General features: G+C 47.7%; 1 protein-coding gene across 1 annotated transcript in view; it reads right to left on the minus strand.

Moving 5' to 3' along the window:
* The window catches only part of RAP1GAP2 (RAP1 GTPase activating protein 2), a 273,779-nt gene that overhangs the window by 251,954 nt on the left and 4,990 nt on the right, over positions 1 to 16,835 (minus strand). The window lies entirely within an intron of this gene.

Consider the following 16,835-nt stretch of genomic DNA (forward strand, 5'->3'; position numbering starts at 1 on the left):
CCCAGGGAGTCAGCCTGTGTCCTGCCTCCAGTGAGCTAGTTATCACCTTAGCACCTCCAAATGAGGTCATCAAGCTGTGACCTGATGGACAGGCTAAACTCCACCCTTCACTCTTAATCCCCTCAAATTGACAACAGATTATATAACAAAAGGCGGGAAAGCACCCAAGCACTCAGCAACGGGACTGGCTCACTGAATGATTGCCACCCATGCAGTAAAGCGGGTGCACCCACAGCAAATGCTCCTGAGTGCTCTCATGCCAAGATCTCCACAGTCCAGTGTGAAACTCCTGCTTCATATGCAGGGCAGACTGTGTCATTTATGTTAAAAGGGGAGAAGGAAATAAACACTGTGGCAACAAAACAAATAAACAACTTGAGCAAAGGGGTAGAGTCAAACCTGTCAATCAGGTCACAAGGTAACACCCACCAGGAGGATTTTGGAAACTTTCTCTTTTTCTCCTGGGAAGATGACCACACTCCCTCTCTGCTTCACATTCCTGGTGACAAGCTACATGAAGCTATGCTGATGGCAGTCAGAGCCCTGGAGCAGGAGGAACCACGTAGAGACACGCCAGTGCTGAGATGCTTCCACCGCCCCTGGATCCACAAGATTTTCCACCTACTGGCCTGTGATCTTCCTGCATTCGGCATCATTTCATGTACTGTGTGAGTCTAAAGAGGAATTTATGGACTAGTATCAGACTTATGGACTTGATCTCTTGATATAAAGTTCTGTCTTACATTTATATGAATGTCTCTGGACTTATTTCTCTAGCCAACCCAGACTAACACAGACACAAACTCATTTCCACTCATCTTTACCACTAAACCCTCTGGAAGAACACAGTGAGTTGGTGTCTATGATGGCAAAATGACTCAGAAGACATTGAGAACAATGGTACCAGTTAGAGAAGGGAACCAATGTCACTGGATTGGCATGATGAAATTGTTGGCTCAAGGTATGCTTTGCTGCGTATATCTTCACTAGAAATATTTTTTGGCTGGGTACAGTGTACTTTATTGATGGTACATGACAAGGCCGGGCTCTCTAAGCCCCTCCCCTTCCTATAGGGGTCTGGATGGAACATTCTCTGTGTGTTGGGGACAAAGACTCCCCAGCAGCTGAGGGCCTCGCTTCCTCTATTGCTCTTGCTGGGGCTGCTGGTCCAGGGGGGCTTTTACTCCTTGGAGGCCATGTGGACCATGAGGTCCACCACCCTGTTGCTGTAGCCAAATTCACTGTCATTCCAGGAGCTGAGCTTGACAAAGTGGTCGTGGAGGGCAATGCCAGCCCCAGCATCAAAGGTGGAAGAGTAGGGGTCACTGTTGAGGTCACAGGAGACAACCTGGTCCTCAGTGTAGCCCGGGATGCCCTTTAGGGGACCATCGGACACCTGCTTCACCACCTTTTTGATGTCATTGTACTTGGGAGTTTTCTCCAGATGGCAGGTGGGATCCACGATGGACACATTGGGGGTGGGGACATGGAAGGCCATGCCAGTGAGTTTCCCATTCAGCTCCGGGATAACCTTGCCCACAGCCTTGGCCGTGCCAGTAGATGTGGGGATGGGCAGCCCCATGGCCGTCATGCCAGAGTTTCCCAGAGGGGCTGTCCACGGCCTTCTGGGTGGCAGTGATGGCATGGACTGTGGTCATGAGTCCTTCCATGATGCCAAAGTTGTCACGGATGACCTTGGCCAGGGGGGCTAAGCAGTTGGTGATACAGGAGGCATTGCTGACCATCTTGAGGGAGTTGTTCTACTTCTCGTGGTTCACGCCCATCACACACATGGGGCATCGGCAGATGGGGCAGAGATGATCACCCTGTTGGCACCGCCCTTCAAGTGAGCCCCAGCCTTCTCTAGGATGGTGAAGACACCAGTGGACTCCATGACATACTTGGCACCAGCCTCACCCCACTTGATGTTGGCGGATCTCGCTCCTGGAAGATGGAGATGGCCTTCCCATTGACGATAAGCTTCCCACCCTCAGCCTTGACAGTGCCCTTGCACTTGCTGTGGATGGAATCAGACTGGAACATGTAGACCATGTCGTTCAGATCAATGAAGGGGTCATTGATGGCAACAACATCCACTCTGCCAGAGTGGAAAGCAGCCCTGGTGACCAGGCGCCCAATGCAGCCAAATCTGTTCACTCCAACCTTCACCACTGTGGCTCCGGGATGCAGCTGGGACTGCACGCAAACAGGAGAGGCGGCCTGTCACATGCAGAGGAGCAGAGAGCTGAAAATTTTTTTTAAAACTAAAAATATCAAAACTAATACAAGTAATTACTTGGGTGGGAAAAGAGAGAAGAGAGTGGATGGATGACTTTTTTAACAATATATCTGGGGGGTGATACATATATATATATATGCCATGGTGGCATAGTGGTTGTACACTGAGCTGCTAGCTGCAGGGTCAGCAGTTCAAAACCACCAGCTGCTCCTTGGGAGAAAGCCCTGTCTTTCTTTTTTTTTCAAGCTTTATTTTTTTAAATCATTTTATTGGGAGCTCGTTCAACTCTTATCACAATCCATACATTTGTGTCAAGCACATTTGTACATTTGTTGCCATCATCATTCTCAAAACATTTTCTTTCTACTTGAGCTCCTGGTATCAGCTTCTCATTTTTTCCCCTCCCTCCCACCATGCCAAAACAGGGCTTTCTAAGCCAGTAAAAATTTATAGACTTGGAAACTCAGAGGCAGTTCTACCATTTCATGAGTCAGAATCAGCTTAATTAATGACAGTTGAGAGTGAGTTTTTACATAGGAAAGGAATAGTCTATCCCAAATGTCTGATGTGTGTGTGTGTGTGTGTGTGAATATAAAGTGCTATCAAAAATGTGCAGCTGATACTACCCAAAAAGTGCAAGGGAAGGGAGTTTCCCAGAGGCCTCCCTGAAGAGATGCCCTGTGAGCTGAGTCCTACAGCCTGGGGAGAACTCACCAGGAGAAAGGGAGTTGGCAGGATGTGCGCCAACAAGGGCAAAGCTCTAGCCAGGAGGAAGCCTAGGCACTGGGCCACCTAGAAGCCAGGGTTGCTGGAAGCAGGCTTCCCAGGCTCCTTCGGTACTCCACCTGCCTGCCCCACCCTCCTGCACAGACTCTGATGGCATTTCAGGAAAGATTTCTCTGGCTTCTGGGTGAAGAACAGCCGAGTGGCCAGGTGTGGCTTAGACTGCACTGGGGATGGAGAGAAAGGGAAGGATTCAGGAGTGAGCGAGGGTTGGACAGTTGGCAGGGCTTGGTGTTGAACTGGGCGGCAATGTGGTCCCAGGTTCACGCAGGCTGCGACGTGAGCCGCACAGGAAGAGGGTAGGTTGGAGAGGAATCATGACTGCAGTTTGGGACTTGGGCCTTTTTCTCGGGAGCTTGCTTCCTGCTCCCAGGAAACTCCCCTCCGGTAAAACCTGGCTCAAAATTTGACTCCCCCAGGAAGTCTGCCCCGATGAACCTCCTGTTCTGATGACAGAGAAGCTCCAGTGCCATAATGGTTACTTGGTGGACTGCAATGGCAAGGTCAGCAGTTTGAAACTACCAGCCACTCCGGGGCGGAGGGCTTTGTACTCCCAAATTACAGTCTCAGAAACTCACAGGGACAGTTCTACCCTGTCCTATAGAGTCACTATGAGTCAGCTTCGACTCAATGGCCGTTTGAGTTTGGGGTTCTGATGAAAAGTCTCCCTGCCTTCCCCTACCCCTCCTTGTGTTCCTTGGCTTTGCGCCCTGGGTGGCAGGCTCCTGCCATCTCTATGGGTGAAACTGCCAACACAGAATCATAGCCGCTCTGGTATCTTAAAGTGTAAACCATGCTAATAGATTATTGTGTGTGTCTGGGTACTTTAGAGAAACCCATGTATAAGAGACTTTTATATAGAGGGTAAGTGCACATCAAGAAAACATCCCAACCCAGTGCTGCCCAAGCCCACAAGTCCAACATTAACCCCTATGTCCGACACCAGTCCACAAAGTCCTCCTCCATCTCACAAAACAGACGCAATGATGCCGACTGCAGGAGGAAAGCCAAGTCAGTGATCGTGTAAGCATCTCAGCACTGGCAGAGGTCTCCACACGGCTGCTCCAGCACCCAGGGCTGCATCGGGGTAGGTCCATGTGGCTTCTCCTCAGGGATGTCTTGCAGCCTTGCCAGCTAAAGCAGGGAACTGGCTAAGGTAGCTACATCCTGGTCCGACCATTAGAAAGCAAGAGACCTGAGAACTAGAAAGGCGAGGCTCACTGAGCCATTTATGCCTTTGCCCTTCAATTAACCCCACATGTATTTATCGGCCAGGTTGGCACAATAAACTAACTACCTCAACTATGTTTTCAAAAGGTAAATATTCATATAATGCAAAACCAAACTCACTGCCTTCAAGTTAGCCCTGACCCATCGCAATCCTATGGGAGCAGGTAGAACTGCCCATGTGGCTTCTGAAACGGCACATCTTTAGGGAGTAGAAAGTCTCATCTTTCTCTTGAAGAGCAACTGGTGGTTTTGAACTGCTTGCCTTCCTGTCAGCTGCCCAACGCACAACCCACTACCCACCGGGACCCACGGGAATTCTCTCTCTCCAAGAGGGGTGGGTAGAGAGAGGAGTGGGAGAAATGGGGAGCTGTTAGCACTGACGACTGTGTAACCCCACTCGATGGGAGCGAACAACAGAATTGTCTGTGGATTGATATAATGAATTGTGTAAGATATGGCCCGAAAAAAGGAAAAAGGGTTTCTGGGGGAGGTGTGGGGGAAGGGAGAGGAGCTGATATCAAGGAGTTCAAGAAGAAAGAAAATGATTTGAAACTGATGATGGTAGCAATTGTACAACACTGCTTAATGTGATTGAACTATGGAATGTTATGATATCTATAAGAGCCCCCAATACAATGATTCTTTTTAATGAATTCTCAAAAAATAAAAAATTCTCTCTCTCCCTCTCCTCCCTCCCTCTCCCTCTGCTAAAAGGTTACAGCTCAGAAAACCCCGTGTGACACAGAGAGGGTGCGTGGTCAGAACCACCGGGGTGCCGCAGCGTTTCCCAGCACTGAACATTGAAGTCATTGGTTGTTCCTTCTGGCACCGTCAAGTTGACCCGAATGCACGGCGACCCCATGCGGGTCAGAGAGAAACGGGCTCCACAGAGGGTCCCATGTCCACTTTCCTGGAAGTCGACCACCGAGCCTTTCCTCCGCGGGGCCTCTGCCTGGACTCCAGCTCCATCCTTTCGGTGGGCAGCCGAGCCAGTTAGTCGTTTGCATCACTCGGGGAAGCTCATAGGTGTTCAGGGCCAGAAAAGGCCCAGGAATCGGGTCATTCACCCGATTTCACAGCAGGGGCGTGATGCCCAGAGAGAGCAGCCGGCTTTGCCCTCCTCAGTTGCTGGCAGAGTCAGGCCTGGTAGTGGGTCTCTGACCAGCCAGGACTGCCCTTCACTGCACCAAGCCCCAGACAAGGTGGGGTAGACCTGCTCACGGACTCCCCCTTGAGGTAGTTTATTGTGCCAACCTGGCCAATAAACACATGTGGGATTAGTTGAAGGGCAGAGAGATAAATGGCTCGGCGAGCTTTGCTGCTCTTGTCTCTTGCTCTTTGATCATCAGAACAGTGTGTGGCTGCCTTGCTGGTTCTGTGCCTCAATTTGAAAGCTACACTACCTGTGGGACACCTAACCCGTGTACTGTGTCGCTGTAATTTGAGGTTCCTACAGGACCTGCTTCGCCGCATCATTGGAATTTACATCATTGGAATTTACATCTCTTGAGCAGGGGACTGTCGGACCCTGTCATCTGGCTGACTGTTGGTGCCCTGCCTTGCTGTTTGCTGCCTGTGCCCGGAGAGCCTGAATTGCTCTACAGAGGACTACCCGGCGACCCTCAAGACTTGAAGGACTGCCAGTGTCTCACAACTGTCTCACGGGAGTGAGTTGCATTGAGCCATTGTACTGCTTTATAATTTAATTAACTGTTTATTTCTTATGTTATATATCTATGTATAAATATATACATATAATTATTAGCATTCTGGTTTTGTTTCTCTAGAGACCCCTGTCTAACGCACCCATACTCCAACTCCTCTCCTCCCCGACGACTCCCCCCTGCCCTGTATTTGTGAAATACAAACAGCGCCAGCATCGAGTGCTGCCTCCACCTCTTTGCCCGGCCAAGTGCCTCCCTGTCTCCGTCGCCTCCATGTCCCAGAAGCAAACAGAAGGGACTGCTCCCACTCAGCCAAGCGGGTGCATCCTGCCTTTGTACGCACCCAAACCACCAAACCTGTGGTCATCAAGTCGACCCTGACTCAGAGCTCCCGTAACTCAGGGCTGAACTGCCCCCTTTGGGCTTTTCAGTCTGTAAATCTGTACCGAGGGGCCTGGTGGCATAGCGGTTACGCATTAAGCTCGCAAGGTCAACAGTTTGAATCTCTGGCTGCTTCTCAGGATAAAGATGAGGTGTCCTCTTCCCATAAGATTTCATCCTGGAGACCCACAGGGGCAGCTCTACTCTGTCCTGCAGGATCACTATGAGTCAGAATCAACTCAATGGCAGTAAATTGGGCTACTCTTGATAGATGCAGATTACCACCTGCTTCTCCTGCAGCCAGCTGTGGGTTCAATCCACTGACCTTTCGGTCAGCAGTCTAGCACTCACCCACTGTGCCACCACGGGTCACTGTTTGAAGGCACACTGACCGGGATCCCACTGTGACCCGCAGTCCACTCATCTGAAAACAATGGGAACAATGGCAACACCCGCTTTGAAAGATTGTGAGGATTAAACGAGCCATGCATGGGAAGCACTTTCCACAAGGTCACGGCTATTAGCCGCTCCTTCCTCCCATCCTCCTCAGCCTCCACAAGAGGCACCATCAGAGCTGACAAGCTTCACCAAGGTCAACCCCAGCCCGTGTTATCTCCCGGAAGCCACACATCAAAACATCTGGGCCGTGAGGAAGAAGAGTCTGGGGAAAGGAAGTACACTCGTTGAAGGGCCCCATGAAGGAAGAGGCAGAGGCCAGCCCTCCCTTTGCACCTTCAACCCTGAGCTCCAGTTTCTTCCCAACCAGCCCCACCACACACATAGCCGCTGCTCCATCTCAGCCCAGCCCCGTGACCCAGCCGGCTCCTCCCTCGTCCGAAAGATGAAGGTTCTTCACACCTATTCTCGAACCAAGCAAAGAACAGAGGCTGACCAGTGTTGACAAGGATCTGAAGAAATGACTGGTGGAAATGTAAAATGGTGCAGACTCGATGGGCAACAGTTGGCAGTTCCTCGAAGAATTAAACAAGGAACTACTGTAAGACCGAGCACACCATGGGGGAAGGGAGACCGAGCGGTCGGTGTAAGATATGAAAATAATAATCCTCTATCATTTATCAAAGGGTCACGAGGGGGGAGGAGAGAAGGGAGGGGGGAAGAGAAGCTGATACGCAGACTCAAATAGAAAGTAACTGTCTAGAAAATGATGATGGCAACCTATGAACAAATGTGCTTGATACAATGGATATATGTATGGACTGTCATAAAAGCTGGCAGAGCCCCCAATAAAATGATCTCTAAAAAAAAAGACCGAGCAGTTCTACTCCTAGGAATTTACCAAAAATAAATGAAAGAGGGATGCAAATGGACAGTTGTACATCGGCGTTGTTCACAACACACAAAAGGTGGGGATACCACAAATGCCATCCCTAGATGAATGGATAAACAGGATGGGGTACATACATACACTGGAATGCTATTCCGTCATAAAAAGAAAGATGTCTGACACCTGTGTGGGTGGTCCCTGAAACAGTGTGTTACGTGATGTGAAAGGACTCAGATAGAAATGGACAAGAATTTTATGGCTTCACTTACATGAAATGTCTAGAATAGGCAGAGCACACAGACGAAAATAGATCAGGGGGCATCGCAGGCTGTGGGGCGAGATGGGGTGAGACGTTCATGTCCATCAGAAACAGCGTTTCTGTCTGAGGTGTTGAAAACAAGCAGTGATGGGATTGCACCACGTGATGGATTTAGCCCATACCACTGAACTGTACACTTAAAAAATGCCGGCAAGTTTTATGTTGGCTCTATGGGTCTTTGTAACAACAAATGCGCCACAAGTGAGCGGCTGTAGCAGACAGAAATGTGTTTTCTCACGGCGAGGAGACTTGCTGTTGTGCACATTAGGTATGGCCCAGCTGGTGCCAACTCACAGCGACCAGAGGCACAGAAGGACGAACTGCTGCCTGATTGCTCCTGCGCCACCCTCGCATCATTGCCATGGGCCGGTCCACTGTCGCAGCCACTGTGCTCAATCCACCTCATTGAAGAGCTTCCTCTTCTTCTCCAGCCTTCTGCTTTAGCAAACTTGGAGTCCTTGTCCAGAGACTGGTCTCTCCTTGCCGCAGTCCAGCTGCAGCAAGGCCCGGGGGTCCCTCAAGGTGGGTCACGGCGTCGGCGAGTGGGAGACAGAAACCACGCAACTCAAAGGTTGCGGGTGGCTGTTCCAGCTTCATTCGTGCAAAGCTTCAACTTAAATATTCTTTTTCTAGGCTTAAAGCTTATGGTCTGGGGTCATACATCAGGAAATGCTCAGGCCACAAGACCATGACAAGTTACATAAATCACATTTCTTTACTCTCAATCAGATACACATCATGATTCTTGGTTAAAAATTAGTACATCTTGAAACGAAAACTGTCTCAACCACAAGGGTGATAGACATAAACCTTCTAACAATAACTGAACACACTTTATCCAACTAGGGCGCATTGTTCTAACTATGAAATCAATAAAGCATTAATGCATTTCATTATCAATCACAAAAATTACTTGACAGGCTTTGGCTGTTCTTTCTGTTCCTTCTTGGGCTGTTCCTCTAAGGCTTTCATTTCTTGTTCTTTCTTTTCCACTAAGTTCCCATAAATTAAATTCCCAAAAGTTCTTCTGTACCAAGGTGTGAGTTGCCTCACAATAGGTAGCTTTGCTTCAGTGGACTTCAAACACCACGGGGGCCCTCCTCTTGCTAACCTTTCCATAAAATTTAAACTACTGAAGGGAGCTTGTGCATCTTCTTTGTTAACCATTCTCATGCCATTTTCATTACAAGCCTCCATATAAGGTAAATCAGGGTCAGGAAGGAACTCTAGCTCTCTTTGGGTTATTTCCTGGAGGGGGGTAACATATTCTACCCCCTATGCAGTAACCAATATAAGGAGGGGGGACTGTGGGAAGAGGATGATAAACTTTTTTAGGGTCTCACAAAAGCTTCCAAGAGAGCCTCTGAGATTTCCGTGGGTTTCGATTGCAACAGCTCAGCCTGTTCAAGATCAAACATAAATTCCTTCAGGCAATGAATGTACAAATGTGCTTGACACAATTGCTGTATGTATGGATTGTGATAAGAGTTGTATGAGCCCCTAATAAAACGATTAAAAAAGAGAGAAAGAGTTGTATGGGCCCCTAATAAAATGATTTTAAAAATTTTTAAAAAGAATCTGTCCCCAATCCACCAGTCAAAATCCAAGTGCCTTGGTCACAGAGGCTGTGTGTGAGTTATTCATGTAACTGTCTGTCTTCCCACTAGAGTGCAAAGATTGTGTCTGCTACATCTCTAAAATCCTGTAATGTCCTCACACAGCCTCTGGTCGACGGAGCCTGAGCCTGCTCCACCGCAGTAAAATCACAGCAGGGAGCAACTCATTACATCCTTGGGACATCCTTGGGACGCTCTTTCACAGAATGCTCTGGTCCACATTACCTCCTTTAATGAATCCCATCTATTAACTACATAAGTGCCGTGCTGAATGGGCTACACTGAAAGTAAGGGAAAGCAGAAGGCCACGCATCCTAAAGATCTTCTGGCTTAGCCTGTCCTGTATCTGAAATCCCATTGCACTGAAGGAAATTCAATATTGCTGTGGACCAACCTTGTAAACCACTATCAGCCATTAGCACTTTAGTAAGAACTAATCTCTCACATGATGGCGGGGTGGGGAGGAACCCTTGGTGGCTTAATATTGAGCTGCTAACTGCAAAGTCAGCAGTTCAAAACTACCAGCAGCAACTCTGAAGAAAGAATGGGCTTTCTACTCCCATAAAAAGTTACCCTCTCGGAAACTCACAGGGGCAGTTCTGCACTGATGTGAGTCAGAATTGACTCAGTGGCAGTGAATTTAGTTTTGGGATTTTATCCCTGGCCAAAGAGAAGTCAAGAGAGCCGAGCAGTCAGGAAAATGTGAAGGGGATGGGAAGAGGAAGCATGTGAGATGCCCAGGTTGCAGGAAAGGTGGAGCCCCAGGCGGCTACATCCCATCATCAAAAGAGAGGTGTCAGCAGTTTACAGGTTGTACCTGGTTTTTCAATGTGTCCTTCCAACAACACTGGGGGACATCAGGCAGGCACAATCCTCCACCCTGAACAGATAAGATCATTGACACTCCCCCATGTGGGAACGTGGTTTGGCCTAGGTTACAGAACCCCTACCTGAGAGAACCAGGACTCTTATCTCAGCCCAGTTTCCTTCCAGAGACTTCCTTGAACCTCTTTCAGGGACCAGGTGGGAGACAAAGGAGGACTGGTAGGTTACGAGTTGGCTGCTAACCACAAGATCGGCCATTCGAACCCACCAGCCACTCTGAGAGAGAAAAAGGAGGATTCCTGCTCTGTATCCCACAGCCTCCTCGGACACCCACAGGGAAAATTCTGCTCTGTCCTGTAGGGTCACTGTGAGTCAGAACGAACTCGGTGGCAGGGAGTTTGAGATGAGAGACAGTGATGGCTTGGAGAAAGGGATCGTGCTGGAGGTGGGACAGATGGAGAGACTCTCTCTTTAAGGGAAAAGAGGTGGAGCTGGACTAACCACGAGGTCAGCAGTTGGAAACCACCCTCTGCTTGCCACTCCCTGAAGAGTGACAGTCTCAGAAACTCACAGGGGCAGTTCTACTGTCCAATAGGGTTGCTAGAGTCAGAATTAATTCGATGACAGAGTCTGGTTTGGTTGGCAAGACCTGGTGTTGAGTTGGACATGAGCCAGGCAGGTCTGTTGCTGTGAGTTTCTGGTGTGTGCCGGTGGCTGGGAATCAGAGTCACAATTCTGAATGCCCAGTTTGTGGGAGGCTATGGCTTATCTATAGGGGGAACCTTACATCTAGTTTGAGTTTCTGTTGAGTTGGCTCGGATTCTTGGCTGGCAACGTGAAAAGCACTGTCCCTAGGCAGGACTTATTTGCTATGAGTCCTCTGCTGTCTAGCCCTCAGGAACTGGCCTGGGCATCTCTTTGATGGAAAATGAGGTACTAGTGCCTCATGGTCAAGAGTCATACCACAACTAAGGTGGTCAGAGGTCCCTGACCCCATCTTGTCAGCTTTTCCAATCCCTAATAGTGTACATTTCCCAGACAAGGTCTCTCCCTGCTTCCCTAGTCATCCTCCCCCACCCCCTGCAACTGGGATGAATCAATCAGCCGCAGATCATGATTTTGTGGGGATTTCCTTAGTGTTCTACCTCCTCTTCCAGCAACGCCTCAGACACCATCATGGTCTCATGTTGATGGTCTCCCTCATCCTGATGATTTGGGTTTGGGTTTTTTTTTTCTTTTGTCTTGGCTTTGTCCTACTAAGACTTAATAAACGGGTCTCTAGAAATTATAGTTGAATTAGGGATCTCTTTTTTCCTTAAGACAGCTGATGAAGAAAAAATGTTTTGGAAATGATGACAGCAATGTATTTACAAATATGCTTGATACAATTGATATGTGGAATGTTATAAGAACTGTAAGAGCCCCCAGTGAAATGATTTTTTTTTTTAAGAAAGACAACTGACTATGATGTCCTTCGAGAAGCTCTGGTGACTTAGTGGGTTATGAATGAGTCGGGTTGCTACCTGCAAAGTCAGCAGTTCAAAACCACTAGCTGCTCTGAAGATGAAAGATGAGGCCTGCTCCCATATAGAGTTCCAGTCTCGGCAACTCACAGGGGCAGGTCTGGTTTGTCCTCGGGTCGCTATGAGTCAGAATCAACATGATGGCAGTGAAATGGTGTCCTTCCCGCTGAAGAAGGACAGGCTTAGGAGGAAAGATCTCCCAAAGGACAAAGGAGGGAGTCATTTATGCAGGTGGCACAACATAAAGGCAGCAGACAGACAGCCTGGGCTACCAATAGTTTACAGCTGAACTCTCTGATTCCTTTCCCTCCTGCTCTCCCTTCTCTCTCTCTTCTACCCCTCACCTCCCAAGACCAGGTTCCATATTCCATCTTTGAAAGGTGTGTGTGTGTGTGTGTGTGTGTGTGTGTGTGTGTGTGTGTAGAGAGAGAGAGAGAGAAAAAAGAAGCATCCTTGAGCGAGTGTGGGTCTGGTTGCCCAGAATTCAATTTCCCTTGTTCTGTCACCAGCACACTGGATATACTGTGGACACAGCCTGGTCAACCATGGATATATTGTGGACACAACCATTGTCAGCCGTGTGATTTGGATGAGACTGAACCTCTCTACAACTCCTGATTCCAAGGACATAACTTCTTCCACCAGCCACAGTGATTGGTTCAGGGACAGACGCTATAACCTGAGTCAGGCCAATCAGAGTGAAAATCAGAAAGTTGGGACTTGGATCTTTCTTTAGTGAACTGTATACCATATATACTTGAGTACAAGCCAACCCGAATATCAGCTGAGTCACCTAATTTTGCCACAAAAACTGCATTAAAAATATGCTGAAAAACTCGGCTAATACATTAGTATCTATGGTGTGTGTGTGTGTGTGTGTGTGTGTGTGTGTGTGTGTAAGAGAGAGAGATTTGAGATAGCTAACACCATTTTCTAAAGTCTAGTCCATACATTCACAAACTTAATTGACCTACCTCCCCTTTTCAGGGAAAAAAAAAGACCCAACCCCTCCCCTGGCAATGAAAAATATGTGTATGATTTGCCCAAAATGGGGGGATAAAGTGTAGATATCTGTTTTTGCAGCTCCCAAGCATCATCCCAGTGGGCATGCACACACCCCCACTCCCAAAGGGCGATATTGCCCAATTTGGGAAACACTGTTCTGGACTGTGAAAGAGCCAACCCAGAAGAGACCAAATTTGGAAAGCATCTTGAGTTCTGGATGAGAACATACCTGAAGCCATCACCCTCAGGCAGTTCAGTAAAAAGAACCAAGAGAGTCCGGTTTTGTTTTGTTTTGCTTTAGCCAGTTTCGGTTTGGTTTTCTTTCATCTGTAAATGAAAGAAATCTACCTTATTTAGTATCTTTGTGTCAATATTATTTTAAAATTAGCCAGCCACCCCATGGGACTCCCCCACAAGCCACGTGGCCTATCATTCCTCCCTGTTCAGGAACATTCAATGTCTCCCATTGTTCACCAGATTTAACACAAAGCCCTTGGCCTGGCATTCAACCCCAATAGCTACCTGGCTTTAATCTCCGTTAAGCCCAATGTCAAAATTCTCTCACTCACACGGCCCAGCGCTAGAGAGCACAGGACCAGGCAAGGTTTTGTTACCATGGGGTTACCATGAGTTGAAGCCAACAACAACAACAACCCTATCTCGGCAGCCCAAACATGACCTTTCCAGAAGGTCTTTCAACACAATAGACTATTCAATATGCATGCACCCCATATATAAAGGCAACCAACACATTTGCAGAAAATATTTGCAACTAAAAAAATAATAAAGGACTAGGCGTACCTTTTAATTTCAAGTGTTATTCCCCAATAAAAGGACCCCAAGTTCATTGGGGGAAATGGCTAATTCTGATCCCCAGGGCAGAAAATATACAAGATGAATCTAGAAAACCCAGTGTGGCCAGAAGGTAAGGGAGTGCTAATGACAAAAAAAGCAAAATGGTAGTGCGTCCGAGGACCACGGCAGCCAACAGAAAGGGCTGCCAACGAGCAGGCTGGCACACTTCGAGCAACAAGAGAAATAAAGTAGTGCTGGAAGGCAACCCAAAGTAAACCATGAACACCATTCATAAATAGAATAAAGTTGGAGGACTTGTTGTTGATGCCACCGTAGCCACCCGATGAACAGCAAGAGGAAGCACTGCCAGGTCGGCACCATCGTCACACGGCTGCCACAGTGAGTCTGCTGTGACAGCCACTGCGCCAACCCATCTCCTTGAAATGGTCCACATCTCCACTGACCTTCCGTACCAAGCCCGTTATCCTTGCCCAGCGACTAATCTCTCCTGGTATCATGTCCAAAGTAGTGAGACAAAGTCTCTCCATCCCTGAGTCTAAGGGACTTTCTTCTCAGGCAGATTTGTGTGTTCTCCGGGTGGTCCATGGGGCCTTCAGTGGTTTCACCAGCACCATCATTCAAGTGCATCAATTCTTCTCCCATCTTCTTTACTCACTGACCTGCTTTTACAGGCATATAAGGCAATTGAAAATATCATGGTTCACATCAGGGGAACCTTGGTCTTCCAGGTGACATCCTTGCTCTTCGATACTTTAAAAAAAAAAAAAAAAAGGTCTTATGCAGCAGATTTACCTAATGCAAGACATCATTTTTATTTCTTTTTTTTCATTTTTATTTCTTGCCTGCTGCTTCCAAGAGCATTAATTGCAGATCCAAGTAAAATGAAATGCTAGATGCGTTAGTCTGAGGACTGTAGAGAAACAAATCCACAGAAACTCATGTATAAGAGAGAGTTTTATATAAAGGTTAAGGTCACGCCAAGAATACATGCCCCTCCCAAAAACAAAAGAAAACAACCCAACCCAGTGCTGCCCAAGCCCACAAGTCCAACATTAACCCATATGTCCAACACCAATCCACAAAGTCCTCCTCCATCTTACAAAGCACACACTATGATGCCGACTGCAGGAGGAAAGACAAATCAGTGAATGTGTAAGCATCTCAGCACTGGCAGGGGTCTCCACACGGCTGCTCCAGCACCCAGGGCTGCATCAGGGTAGGTCCATGTGGCCTCTCCTCAGGGATGTCTTATAGGAAGTGAGCCTTGTCAGCTAAAGCAGGGAACTGGCTAAGGCAGCTGCACCCTGGTCTGATCATCAGAAAGCAAGAGACCTAAGAATGAGAAAGGCGGGATCACCAAGCCATTGGCACAATAAACTAACTCACTTGACAACTTCAGTCTTTTCTCTGCTTATCATAATGTTGTCTATTGGTCCAGGTGTAAGGATTTTTGTTTTCTTTATTTTGAGTTGCAACCCATGCGGAAGGCTGTCGTCTTTGATTTTCTCCAGCAGGTGCTTCAAATCCTCCTCACTTCCAGCAAACAAGGCTGTGTCATCTCCACACCAAAGACCCTTCACAAGCCTTCCTCCAATCCGATGCCTCATCCCTCACAAAGGCCCGTTTCTCCAATTACCTGCTCAGCAGATTGAGTAAGCAGGTGAAAGGACACCACTCTGATGCTTACTTTTCCGGATTTAAGCCACACGGTAGTCCTTTGTTTGATCTGAATGAAAGCCCAGTTTGTTGTGGTCCATACAGCTGAACGTCTTTGCAGACCCAATCAAATACAAGTAAACACCTTTCTGGTAGTCTCTGCTGTCAGCCAAGATTCATCTGTCAATCATATTCTTCAAGTCACGTCCACTTCTGAACCCATCTTCTATTTCCAGCAGCTCCCAGCCAATGGATGCTGCAGCTGTTGTTGATTGGTCTTCAGCAAGATGTTACTTGCACGTGCTAGTAATAATATTGCTCGCTAATTTCTGCACTCTTTGGAATGGGTACGAATATGAATCTCTTCCAGCCAGCTGTCTTCCAAATCTCTTGGCATGACAAGGGAGCGCTTCCAGGTCTTCATTGGTTGCTTGCCACATTTCCATTAATATCCCATCAATGGCTGGAGCCTTGTTTCTCAAGATCAAGGTCAACATCGACAGTGGTAACCCACTACCAACAAGTCCATTCCAACTCTTAGTGAGGACCCTGCAGGACAGAGAACTGCTCCGAAAGCATCTGTACAAAAGAAGACCCTCCTCTCTCCCAAGTTGATGCTGGTAGGTTCAAACCACCCACCGAGCAGTTAGCCGCCCAGCGCTTAACATGATGCACCACCAGGCCTCCTCTCAGCAGTGATAAGTCACATCATACTCTCGATAGGATGAGAGAGAGATGTCACTTTACCTCCGTGGTTATCCTCCAAAAACACAAACAACAACTAAAAACTCAGAGCCTCATCAATTAAAAAAAAAAACTCACTGCTATACCGTCGATGCCAACGCATAGCACTATGTAGGGCAGGGTAGAACTGCCGCTGGGAGTTTCGGAGACTGTAGCTTCTTTTTTTTTAAATCATTTTATTTGGAGCTCATACAACTCTTATCACAATCCACAAAGACATCCATTGTGTCAAGCACATTTGTACATTTGTTGCCATCATCGTTCTCAAAACATGTTCTCAAAACATTTTCTTTCTACTTGAACCCTTGGTATCAGCTTCCCATTTTTCCCCCTTCCTCCCCCACCCTCCCTCACAAACCCTTGATAATTTTTTTTCGTGTCTTACACTGTCTGATGTCTCCTTTCACCCACTTTTCTGTTTTCCGTCTCCCAGGAAGGGGGTTATATGTAGATCATTGTGATCAGTTCCCCTTTTCTCCTCCACCTTCCCCTTCCCCTCCTGGTATCCCTACTCTTACTATCGGTCCTGAGGAGTTTATCTGTCCTGGATTCCCTGTGTTCCCAGCTCTGATCTGTACCAGTGTACATCCTCTGGTCTAGCCAGATTTGTAAGGTAGAATCGGAATCATGATAGTGGGGTGGGTGGGGGAGCATTAAAGAACTAGAGGAAACTTGTATGTTTCATCCGTGTTATACTTCACCCTGACTGGCTTGTCTCCTCCCTGCGACCCTTCTTTAAGGGGATGTCC

Source organism: Tenrec ecaudatus, chromosome 10, assembly GCF_050624435.1.
Source record: "Tenrec ecaudatus isolate mTenEca1 chromosome 10, mTenEca1.hap1, whole genome shotgun sequence".
NCBI lineage: Eukaryota > Metazoa > Chordata > Mammalia > Afrosoricida > Tenrecidae > Tenrec > Tenrec ecaudatus.